Raw genomic sequence first — 11,856 nt, forward strand, 5'->3', positions numbered from 1 at the left:
AGGTCCTGGGACAACACCCACTTTGGGGAGATCGTATACTCTTGAAACCAGTTCCTCCAAGAACAAAGACTTTCTAGTGGGAGTTAAAGGGAGAAATGGGACATGGATCTTGAATCTTCCCCTACACATTTCCCTAGAAGCCTGAAATGATGCTGGATGAGACTGCCCTCACCATGTACCCTTGAGACGGAGAAATGCAGTTTCATTTCTGTCGTCCCAATTCTGAAGACACAGGGTAGATGGGTTGGACAGTGTCCATGCAAGGGAGGTTTTACAGATTTGCAATCTTTGTTGCAACATGGCATGGATAAGTTGGTCCCTCCTACCACAGGCTTGTTCCTTCAAAACGTGCCTTTATCTAGACTATAGTAAGGTCCAGAAAGTTGGAATCAAATGAGGGAAGAGAAAGTTGATAAAGAAATTGATGAGAAGAAAATGAAAGGTTCTATTTGCTCAGGAGTATAGATGAGGACCAAGGTCCATCCTTCACAGAGAAGGGAGAGGAAGGTCATATAGTTCTTCATTTCTGGTCCGTTCATGCAGGGATGAAGAACCATTAAGGAAGATTTCTGAGCTTCTCTGGTGGCTCAGAGGTTAAAGTGTCTGCCTCCAATGTGGGAGACCCGGGTTCGGTCTCTGGGTCGGGAAGATCCCCTGGAGAAAGAAATGGCAACCCACTCCAGTATTCTTGCCTGGAGAATCCCATGGACTGAGGAGCCTGGTGGGCTGCAGTACACGGGGTCACAAAGAGTCGGACACGACTGAGTGACTTTACTTACTTATCTAAGGTATAAGCTCACCTTGTATGGAGAAATACAGTCCCCTTTTATCTAACTCTGAGATAGGTAAATCCTGTTGGTACTATTCTAACTAGAAGCTGGAGGGGTGATTTCATGATTAAGAGCATTGGTTATGTATCATCCATCAGGTGGCTTTCTGGTCCCTGTTAGAATAGGGAAATCAATCCTGATTATTTATTGGAAGGACTGATGCTGAAGCTGAAGTCCCAGTACTTTGGCTACTTGATGCGAAGAGCCAACTCATTGGAAAAGACCCTGATGCTGGGAATGATTGAGGGCAGGAGGAGAAGGGGGCGACAGAGGATGAGATGGTTGCTTGGTATCGCTGACTCAATGGCCATGAGTGAGCAAAGTCAGAAAGACAGTGAAGGGCAGGGAAGCCTGGCGTGCTGCAGTTCATGGGATCACAAAAAGCTGGGCATGACTGGGTGACTGCACAATGACAAATGAGACTATGGAGACTGAGCTCAGAGAGTCCAATAGGGCTGATGATGAATTGACTGTGTATGTATTTAATAAATGGGAAATATGGAAACCAGCAAGGGTGCTCACTAGCTCAGGATGTCTTCAAGGAGTGCTAGAAAAAGATGCAACCTGAGATAGAAGGATGGTAGCTTCTGATTTTCAATCATTCAATGATGTACTGTGAAACTTATTTCATTAAATTAATATTTATTGAGTGAAAGTATACATTTTGGGTTATACAGTTGCCAAAATCTTGACAATAAGGAGGATGAAAGTAAATAAATGTGAATTAATGTCAACAGGAAAATTCAAGAGACAATCTACATTGTCAGAAAAAGATTCCTCATGTGTAAAAAGGGATAATACCTACTTCACAGGGTTGTTGTGAGAATGGAATGAAAGGGTGTTATTTGTACCACATCTCGCACATACTATATGACAATAAATATTAATTTCCTTACCCACAAAAAAAAAAAAAAAGAACTGCACATGGAACAACAGACTGGTTCCAAATAGGAAAAGGAGTCCATCAAAGCTGTATATTGTCACCTTGCTTATTTAACTTCTATGCAGAGTACATCATGAGAAATGCTGCACTGGAAGAAACACAAGCTGGAATCAAGATTGCCGGGAGAAATATCAACAACTTCAGATATGCAGATGATACCACCCTTATGGCAGAAAGTGAAGAGGAACTAAAAAGCCTCTTGATGAAAGTGAAAGAGGAGAGCGAAAATGTTGGCTTAAAGCTCATCATTCAGAAAACGAAGATCATGGCATCCGGTCCCATCACTTCATGGGAAATAGGTGGGGAAACAGTAGAAACAGTGTCAGACTTTATTTTTGGGGGCTCCAAAATCACTGCAGATGGTGACTGCAGCCATGAAATTAAAAGACGCTTACTTCTTGGAAGAAAAGTTATGACCAACCTAAATAGTATATTCAAAAGCAGAGACATTACTTTGCCAACTAAGGTCCGTCTAGTCAAGGCTATGGTTTTTCCAGTAATCATGTATGGATGTGAGAGTTGGACTGTGAAGAAGGCTGATCACCGAAGAATTGGTGCTTTTGAACTGTGGTGTTGGAGAAGACTCTTGAGAGTCCCTTGGACTGCAAGGAGATCCAACCAGTCCATTCTGAAGGAGATCAGTCCTTGGTGTTCTTTGGAAGTAATGATGCTAAAGCTGAAGCTCCAGTACTTTGGCCACCTCATGCGAAGAGTTGACTCATTGGCAAAGACTCTGATGCTGGGAGGGATTTGGGGCAGGAGGAGAAGGGGATGACAGAGGATGAGATGGCTGGATGGCATCACGGACTGGATGGACGTGAGTTTGAGTGAACTCCGGGAGATGGTAATGGACAGGAAAGCCTGGTGTGCTGCGATTCATGGGGTCGCAAAGAGTCAGACATGACTGAGCGACTGAACTGAACTGAGAACTACTAAACTGGCATCGAATATTTCCTATGCTTAATGCTTTACCTAGATGTCCTACTTCCTCCTGAATTTTCTACCTATTTTTCCCTTGCTACTTACTTTTTAAATTTAAAATTTAAGTGTATTTTAAATTTAATGCATTAAATACAGTTATTATGACCTGTTCTTGAACTTCATTTAGACAGCATCGCCATTCTCTCAGCTCTGTGTTTGTAGGACCGATTCATATTTGTTTAAATACGTTTTATTTATTTATTTATTTTTGCCTGCACTGGGTCTTTCTTGCCGTGCTGGGTCTTCTCTGGTTGCTGCAAGTGGAGCTACTCTTAGCCGCAGTGTGTGGCCTTCTCATTAAAATGGCTTCTCTTGTTGTGGAGCACCAGCTCTGTGGCCCCCAGGTTCAGAGTTTGGCTTCAGGGCTCTAAAGCACAGACTCAATAATTGCGGTTCACCAGCTTAACTGCTCTTCTGCATGTGAGATCTTTCTGGACTAAGGATGGAACCTATTTCTCTTGCATTGGCAGGTTAATTCTTCACTGTTGAGCCAGCGGGGAATCCTGCATATATTTATGTTGTTGGTGTAGTAAGTTTGGTATCATTTTTGACGCTCATGATATGCCACAGTTATTTACTCATCCCACTGTTGATGAACATTTGGGTGGTTTCCAGCTTTTGGCTTTTGAGACTAAAGTTGTGAGAGCATTTTAACGCATGACTTTTGGTAGTGATAAGTATTATTTCCCTTGGGCATATGTCCATTCTACCTGAGTTTTAAACCTACATCATGAAGGCCTTTTCTCTATGTCCAACTTTATTAACAATTAAGAAAAAGTAACTGTCTTTTGAATGTATTATATGAGTTGTCACTTGGGTCTGTGGCTCTTATTAAATTCTACAAAGCTACTAGCCATTTGGGAAAAATAAATAAAATTAGACTACTACTCAATGCCAAAGCAAAATAAATCCAGATAGACTAAATTTTTGCAACTACTTTTATTAAGTGAAGCACAAATACAGGAAACCAACAAATGACATAACACATTTTACAAATTGCCACCCTATAACCACCATCCGGGCAAAAAATCAGTCAACCAATTGCCCCTTCCTTGTGCCCACCTCAGTCACACTGGTCTCAAGAAGCAAAGCAACCTCCATCTGATTTCATAACAGTTTCATCTGCGTTTCTCTATAGCTTAATCACTCAAAGAACATCCCCGGACATTATGATTTAGTCTCATCCTTCCTTCATTTTACAATTCACAATCTGTTAAAGATGTTAAGTGTTTGACCTGTAGTTTCTCCTAGTCTGCACATCGCTGTTTGCAAACTTGGGGTGTTGTTTAACCTGCTTCTCTGTCCTCAGAGCTTTGGGTTAACTGGTTGAGAGGCTTGGTCAGATCCAGGCTTGTTCCCTTTGGCAGGAGATGGTGATATATTCCTACATCAAGAGGAACCTCATGTCTAATTTGTCTTTTGTGATATTAGCAGCTGTTGATGCTCAATGCCCAAATCCATTAAGTCCATTACTTCATTGGGAGTTACAAATGTGATATTCTAAAACAATCATTTCTTTTTTTATTAGTTGGAATACTTTTTATAAAGAGGCATTTCCACTTCTATACATATTGGTATAAATCATACAAGAGAGATAAATTTTTCTCTTTAATTCACTACTTTTCAAGATAATATTCTATGCTATATAATTCTCCAAGTGTAACCAAATAATTTTTTGTATCATTATGAAATTGTGATTTTTAAGCATATAGGATACATTGTAACCCTTTGCAGTGATTGTCATTATTGAAGTTCAGATTGTCCCATCTTAAAACATAATTGTCCCATCTTTGACTGGTGGTAGCCCTTTCAAGTTGACCTTCAAGTACTTTAGTCATGACCCTTGTAATTCTTCTAGATTCTTGGCTTTCTAGCATTGCAAGATGTTCTAGGCTTGTCTTGTGTATTTCTTGTTCTGGACCTGGAATCAACCATTTGTCCAAGTATCTCTGGTTTCTTTAACAAGGAAATGGTATTTTAAAACCATGATCTGTTCTGGAGAGTGCTGCTACTGCTACTGCTAAGTCGCTTCAGTCATATCCGACTCTATGCGACCCCATAGACGGCAACCCACCAGGTTCCCCTGTCCCTGGGATTCTCCAGGCAAGAACACTGGAGTGGGTTGCCATTTCCTTTTCCAATGCATGAAAGTGAAAAGGGAAAGTGAAGTCGCTCAGTGGCATATTCCTACATCAAGAAGAACCTCATGTCTAATTTGTCATTTGTGATATTAGCAGCTGTTGATGCTCAATGCGTCAACATTGAGGGTGAGGAATACTCAATGCTACTTGGTTGGTTATTATTTATAAGCCTTTTCAGTGGACAGAATGGAAACATTAGACACTTCATACATTCATACTTACAAATTAAATGCAGCTTCAAAGATTTTTAAAACTGATTCTCTTCTATAATACATCTTTACCTCATTTCTTAAACCCTGAGAATCCTGGATCTCAAGAAAAGAGGAAATAATGGAATTAGCATGATTTAGTATTATGTTTGTTTTCCCCTATATCACATATGCAACAGTTTCAACAAAGGTAATACTAATACTGCCATCAATTTTATAATTACTGAAAACAGATTAACATTTTTTCTGTTCATTCTCTCGCCATTTAAAATACGTTTGAACTATATTTGCATGATTGAACCATATAGACACTACAAACTATTTTCTCAGTCTGTCAACCTTTATTTAGTATTAGTTCTACAAATAACTCTGTACTTAATGTCCACTCATATTCTTTATGTCAGTTTTCTCCTGTCATTTTCTTTGTCTAAAGCCCATTCTCTAGCAGATACATACAAAAGGAACAATTTTCTTTGAGCTCTTGCATGATAATAACATTTTGTCTATTCCCTTTGGTCCCAATGCATATCAATTTTGTTGGTGATAAAATCATTAATCGTTAATTATAAAATCATTAATTTCCTTGAATATTTTAATGTCAATTTCTTTTGGTATCAGTTCAGTTCAGTTGCTCAGTCATGTCCGACTCTGCGACCCCATGAATCACAGCACACCAGGCCTCCCTGTCAATCACCAACTCCCAGAGTTCACTCAAACTCATGTCCATCAAGTCCGTGATGCCATCCAGCCATCTCATCCTCTGTCGTCCCCTTCTCCTCCTGCCCCCAATCCCTCCCAACATCAGGGTCTTTTCCAATGAGTCAACTCTTCGCATGAGGTATGAGTGCTGCCAAATTTTGATGATAACCTAATTTCTTTCTTGTCAAGTCACTTATTCTTTTTGTGAACACTCTCAACTGATTTTTCTTTTTCTCTCAAATCCAATAATTTTACTAGTTTATATCTCGGTATCACTCATTCTAGGTTGGTATATCTAGACTTATGGTGTACTCTTTCAAATATAGATTCAAATCTTTTTTTGTCTCTTTCTTGAAAGTTTTTTAAATTCTAGCTTTCAGAATTTGTTCTGTTACTTTGCTTTATTTTTCTTTATAATGTATTCACATTATCCATATTGTAGATTTTCTTTATTATGTTAAATCTTTAAAATTATCTTGAATAATTTTCATTTCTTTATTTATTGATTTAAAATTGTTTTCTTCCTTTTCATCTATTTGTACTAAGACATTTTTTGATATGGTCTTTTATTTTTGTATTCTTTCTAGTTTAGTTTTCAATTGTGATATCAATTTTTTTGTTTTTCTAATTCTTTCCTAAACAAAAACTCCAATGTTTCTCTATTTTTGATTTCTGTTGTTTTTTCACATCTTATGTTATTTTCTAAATGTATTTTAGTTATTTTTGAACTCATGGGTGATTTGTGTCATCGGCATGTCTTTATAGCTTATTTCCATTATTTGTAGAGATTTTATTTCACTTTTATTCTTTTTTCTTATAATAGCATTTTATGAACTGAAAACTTCCAGATGTACAAGTTATGTTTAGAAAAGGCAGAGGAACCATTGATCAAATTGCCAACATTTGTTGGATCATGAAGAAAGCAAGAGAATTTCAGAAAAAATCTACTTCTACCTAATTGACTATGCTAAAGCCTTTTACTATGTGGATCACAACAAACTGTGGAAAATTATTAAAGAGATGGGAATACCAGGCCACTTTACCTGTCTCCTGAGAAACCTGTATACAGGTCAAGAAGCAACAGTTAGAATCTTAAACATGAAACAACTGACTGATTCATAATTGGGAAAGTTGTATGACAAAGCTGTATAATATCACCCTGTTTATTTAACTTATATGTAGAATACATCATGCTAAATGTTGGGTTGGAGGAATCATAAGCCGGAATCAAGACTGCTGGGAGAAATATCAACAACCTTTGATATGCAGAAGATACCACTGTAATGGCAGAAAGTGAAGAGGAACTAAAGAGCCTCTTCATAAGGGTGAAAGAGGAGAGTGAAAAAGCTGAATTAAAACTCAACATTCAAAAAACTAAGATCATGGCATCCAATCCCATCACTTCATAGCAAATAGAAGGAGAAAAATTGGAATCAGTGACAGATTTTATTTCCTTAGGTTCCAAAGTCAGTGATGAAGAATTGATTCTTTTGAATTGTGCTGGAGAAGACTTCTGAGAGTCCATTGGACTGCAAGGAGATCAAACCAGTCAATCCTGAAGGAAATCAATGCTGAATAGTCATTGGAATGACTGATACTGTAACTGAAGCTCAAATACATTGGCCATCTGATGTGAAGAATTGACTCATTGGAAAAGACCTTGATGCTGGGAAAGATGGAAAGCAAACGGAGAATAGGGGAGCAGAGAATGAGATGGTAGGATAGCATTACCGACTGAATAGATGTGAATTTGAGCAAACTCCAGGAGACAGTGAAGGTCAGAGAAGCCTGGCCTGCTGCAGTCCATGAGGTCACAAAGAGTTGGATATGACATAGCAACTGAGCAACAAAAATAAACCCAAGGAGAACTCTGTGGGGCCTTTCTGAGACAGACAACTCCAGCCCCTTCTTGTGCCATGCCTCATGTTTGTAGAAAAATTTAGCCTCCTAAGCCTTCCCTGAGTTCCAAAGAACAGATTTAATAGAGGAAGTGAGAAAATGCAGAAACAAAGGAAAACAGTCAAGCAAGACAAAATAATAATAGTTTGGCCATTAAACCGAACGTCTTTAGTTCTTTTTCTCCGGGACCAAAGATGATATTCTAAGCCATGTCCTTAAGGTACTTTGCAGATACTGAAACCCCCATCTGGTGGAGGAAGTTAACTGCCTGCTACCACAAGCACATAGGCTCCAGACCAATTTGAACCATGAGGCTAATGATGTTCATTCCTAATTACCTCACCACCAACCAATCAGAAAAATGTGTATGAAGTGATCATGTACTCTGCAACTCTCTCCCTTACCCTGTCTTTAAAAACCTTTCCCTGAAAGCCATTGATGAGTTCAGGTCTTTTGAGCATTTGCAGTCCATATTCCTTGCTTGGCCTTGCAATAAATATTGTACTTTACCACAACCTGGTATCAATCAATTGGCTATATTGTGAACAAGTGAGAGGACCCTACTTGGTTCAGTAACAATTTGATCTTGATTTTTTTTCTGCTGTTCACTTCCCTGTGAAATTTGTTTTCCTACACATTAGGAGCCATGGTTCAGGATAGCTTTCTAACTTCATGGAGCTATCCCTTCTCTTGCTGCTAAAAAGTGGTTGCTCACTCTCTGACATTTCCTGGTCTATCCCTGTTTTTTCAGAGCACAGTCACTATTGGATTGGGCAAAATCCCTTCTAATTTCATCTGCTGTTCTCAAATTGGCTTGCTAAATTTCCCAATAAATATCTATTGACAATTTTGTTGTTCTCCTGTTTTCATGTTGTCAGATAGCTTCTTGTTTTGCTTTGCTTCCCCCACACAGACTCCAATAGCATGCTGGTGTTGTGACCCTCTATTTTGTCCTCACCCCACTGGTACTTTGGATTTATATGGATATGTGCAGGCATGTGTGCTAAGTTGCTTCAGTGCTGTCCAATTCTGTGTAATGCTATGGACCATAGACCACCAGGCTCCTCTGTCCACGGGATTCTCCAGGCAAGAATACTGGAGTGGGTTGTCATGCCCTTCTCCAGGGGATCTTCCCAACCCAGGAATCGAACCCTCATCTCTTAGTTTCCCGAAAAGTGGCAGGCTAGTTCTTTACCACTGCACCACCTGGGAAGCCCTCATAGAGATAGCTTGTCACTTAATATTGTTATAAACACTATTGATGAGATTTTGCCATCTAGTTTCTCTGGTTGTTTCTAGGACTGAATACAATAAAAACTCTACCACCAACACCAACTTTCTAGAATCCTCAACTAAGGCTTTTACATCCAAAAAAGTGGGAGGATTGTAAAAGTATTAGCTAAAAATACAGATGAATTATTTAATCTGCTCTAAATGCAGAAGGTCTTTCTAAGCATAATACTAACTAAACTTTATGGAAACCAAAGTGAAAAACATATGTATTTGACTACATTAAAAAAATCTGTGTACAAAACCCAGCATAAGGAAAATAAAAGACAAAACATAAACATGAGGACAATTCATGACAAAAGAGTAGTATTCTTAACATATGCTATCTTATAGATTAATTTTAAAAATTCATAAAAAGCTGGCAATTCATAAAAAGTAAGATGGACAAGAAATTGCAAAAAAATAGATTAAGATGACAATCATTTCAAGAGTATGGGATTTGTAAAGTTTTAAATAAAATAATTGACATAACTTTCCTGGAGGAAAGTTTGGTAATATATATGCAAAACCCTTAAAAAAATACATTCCCTCCTACCCAGCAATAATGCTTTTAGGAATTTATTCTGAGGAAATAATTACTCAAATGTTGCAAAGATATGTAAAGGACGTTCATGAAAGTATTTTTATTTTTTTATTTTTTTTATAAATCTATATAGTTTTATTAAGACAAAAAACTGACAGTGTTGATATGAAGTTTACATTTAAACAAAAGTTTTCACAAAAACCTAACACACGCCTAAAAATTACAATGGAGTTCTAGATGCAGATCAAGACGGTGTCAACAACTGATGGATCTCATGACTCAAGACAGCGTTTTGGATTTTAGTTAATTCTTAGGATTAAAAAACTTATTTTGTTTTAAAGTGAACCACTGCCCCAGTATGAAAATTTATCTTCTCCTGAAACCAGGGCTTTTGAAATCATTCAACTCTTGAACTTGTGCTGTCAGTGACTGAACCCTGCCACCAATGATTTCAAAGTTCAAAAAACAGAGGCTCCAAGAGTTTTCCACCCTATGAGCACCAGCCCTTGTCTTTCCCTACTTACTTACCTCCTATACCACTCTCTGCCCTTCCCGAAATACTTCACCAGTGGCTTGGATGGAGAAGCTGATATTTGTAACTTCACAATAGGAAAAGAAAGGGTCTTCTTGTCAGTTTCATGAGTAGCACCTCTAAGACAGAATGATCTGCCTGTGTATACACTCCAATAAGACTTTTCCTCCTCAACCAGTTTCCATTTCCCAAATGGCAGCTTTGGTAATTTCTTATTCCTTTGTTGGGAACAGCATTAAGCTCAGGCAGGGGAATACCTTGGCTTCTAAGTTTCAGGCATTCACAGCTTTTAAACAGTCTCTCACAGTCCTCATTTAGGTTGCCAATGACATTTTTTGAAAGGATACAATATTCTGGACACTGAACCCAATCATCATTAGTTGTTCTTTCCTTTGTTTCACCGTTTCCCCAAATTTTAACAAAAATGATCCTAACCCATCTCTCTTCTTTCCCACCCCACCCCACCCACCCCAAATAATACACCAGTAATAGCCAAAAACTACACACATGCTGCGCTGTAAAAATGCAGAGTTAACCCTATCGGGAAGAAGGCTGTGCGGTTGTGGAGATGCTCTTTGAAGATCTACAGTGTCTCTTGCTCTCCCACATCCCATTCTACGTTTTGTCCTTCATAGAAGGCCCTTTGCTTTTTTTTTCCAGCAAAGTTCAGAACGGGTGGCCCTGAAACACTGACCCTCCTTCCCCTCCACCGGGATGGGTGTGCAAACAGCATGGAGCGGCTTTGAAGCCCTGGGCTGCTGTAGGGCACAGAAACTATACTGGCTCTTCAAAGGACATCTTCTCAAGCGACCTTCATGGTATCAAGACAAGGAGAACTCCTTCTTTCCCCACTTGAAACCCACAGTCAGATGTTACAGGGGCTGGTATCCAAGAAAGTTAATTCTTATCATCTTTTTTGTCATCATCCTCTGAGGGGTAAGAATGCCACGTCAGCCTTTCCTCATAGAAGGATATAACAACCTGTGGGCACTTGACATTGGCTTCCTTGGCAGGGACCAGATCAGCCTCATCAGAGTTCTTCCATTTCATTAGGAACGTGAGTTCTCCACTGGAGTCCGTAGCTCCAATAATCTGCTCTGGTTCCAAACCCGGGCAAAGCCTCATGGCTTTTCTGACTCTTCTTTCTTCTTTGGTTTGCTCTCCTCCCCCTTATCTTCCAAATCAGAATCAGCTTTGCACTTGCCTCCCTCTGATTTATCTGTCTCGTGTGCTGTTTTCTGTGACTGCAGAAACTCAGCAATGAGGTCAGGGCAATCCAGGTTGTCTTCTGGTTCCCATGTGTTATCCTCATCTGAGAAGCCCTTCCACTTTAGGAGATACTCCACTTTGCCCTTTACCACTCAACGGTCTAGAACTTTTTCCACCACATATTCTTCTTCCTCTTCTTCTAGCACCTCCTCCACTTTCTTCTTGTTTTGTTTTTTCCCCATAAGTGCCTGCCAGCTTTCTGGTATAAAGGATGACGCTGCTCAGGTCTTGCAGTCGTCAACCCTCCCTACGCTGGTTCAAGCGCCCAGGCTGCCCCGTCTGTCCTCTTCCCAATTTACTATGTTTCGTCTCCAGCCCAATCCCCAAGCCGCCCACCCAACCCACGTAGCATTGTCTTAGTCTACTCAGGCCGAAGGGCGACCCTCCGAAAGTATTGTTTTTATATGAGAAACGTTGAAAAAAATCTAAATGCGATTCATTCACTGAGGGATTTTTAAAACAATCATTGTTAAATGAATAATGGGATACCTCTCAGATATTGCAAATGTTGTTGTGTTTGTTGCTGCAACCCCATGGACT

General features: G+C 39.3%; 1 pseudogene; it reads right to left on the reverse strand.

Annotated features, from left to right (window-relative positions):
• Positions 1–10,944: 10,944 nt before the first annotated feature.
• On the reverse strand, positions 10,945–11,498 carry LOC138086595 (chromobox protein homolog 1 pseudogene; annotated as a pseudogene).
• Positions 11,499–11,856: the final 358 nt, after the last annotated feature.

The sequence above is a fragment of the Capricornis sumatraensis genome, chromosome 9 (genome assembly GCF_032405125.1).
Source record: "Capricornis sumatraensis isolate serow.1 chromosome 9, serow.2, whole genome shotgun sequence".
In the NCBI taxonomy this organism is placed as follows: domain Eukaryota; kingdom Metazoa; phylum Chordata; class Mammalia; order Artiodactyla; family Bovidae; genus Capricornis; species Capricornis sumatraensis.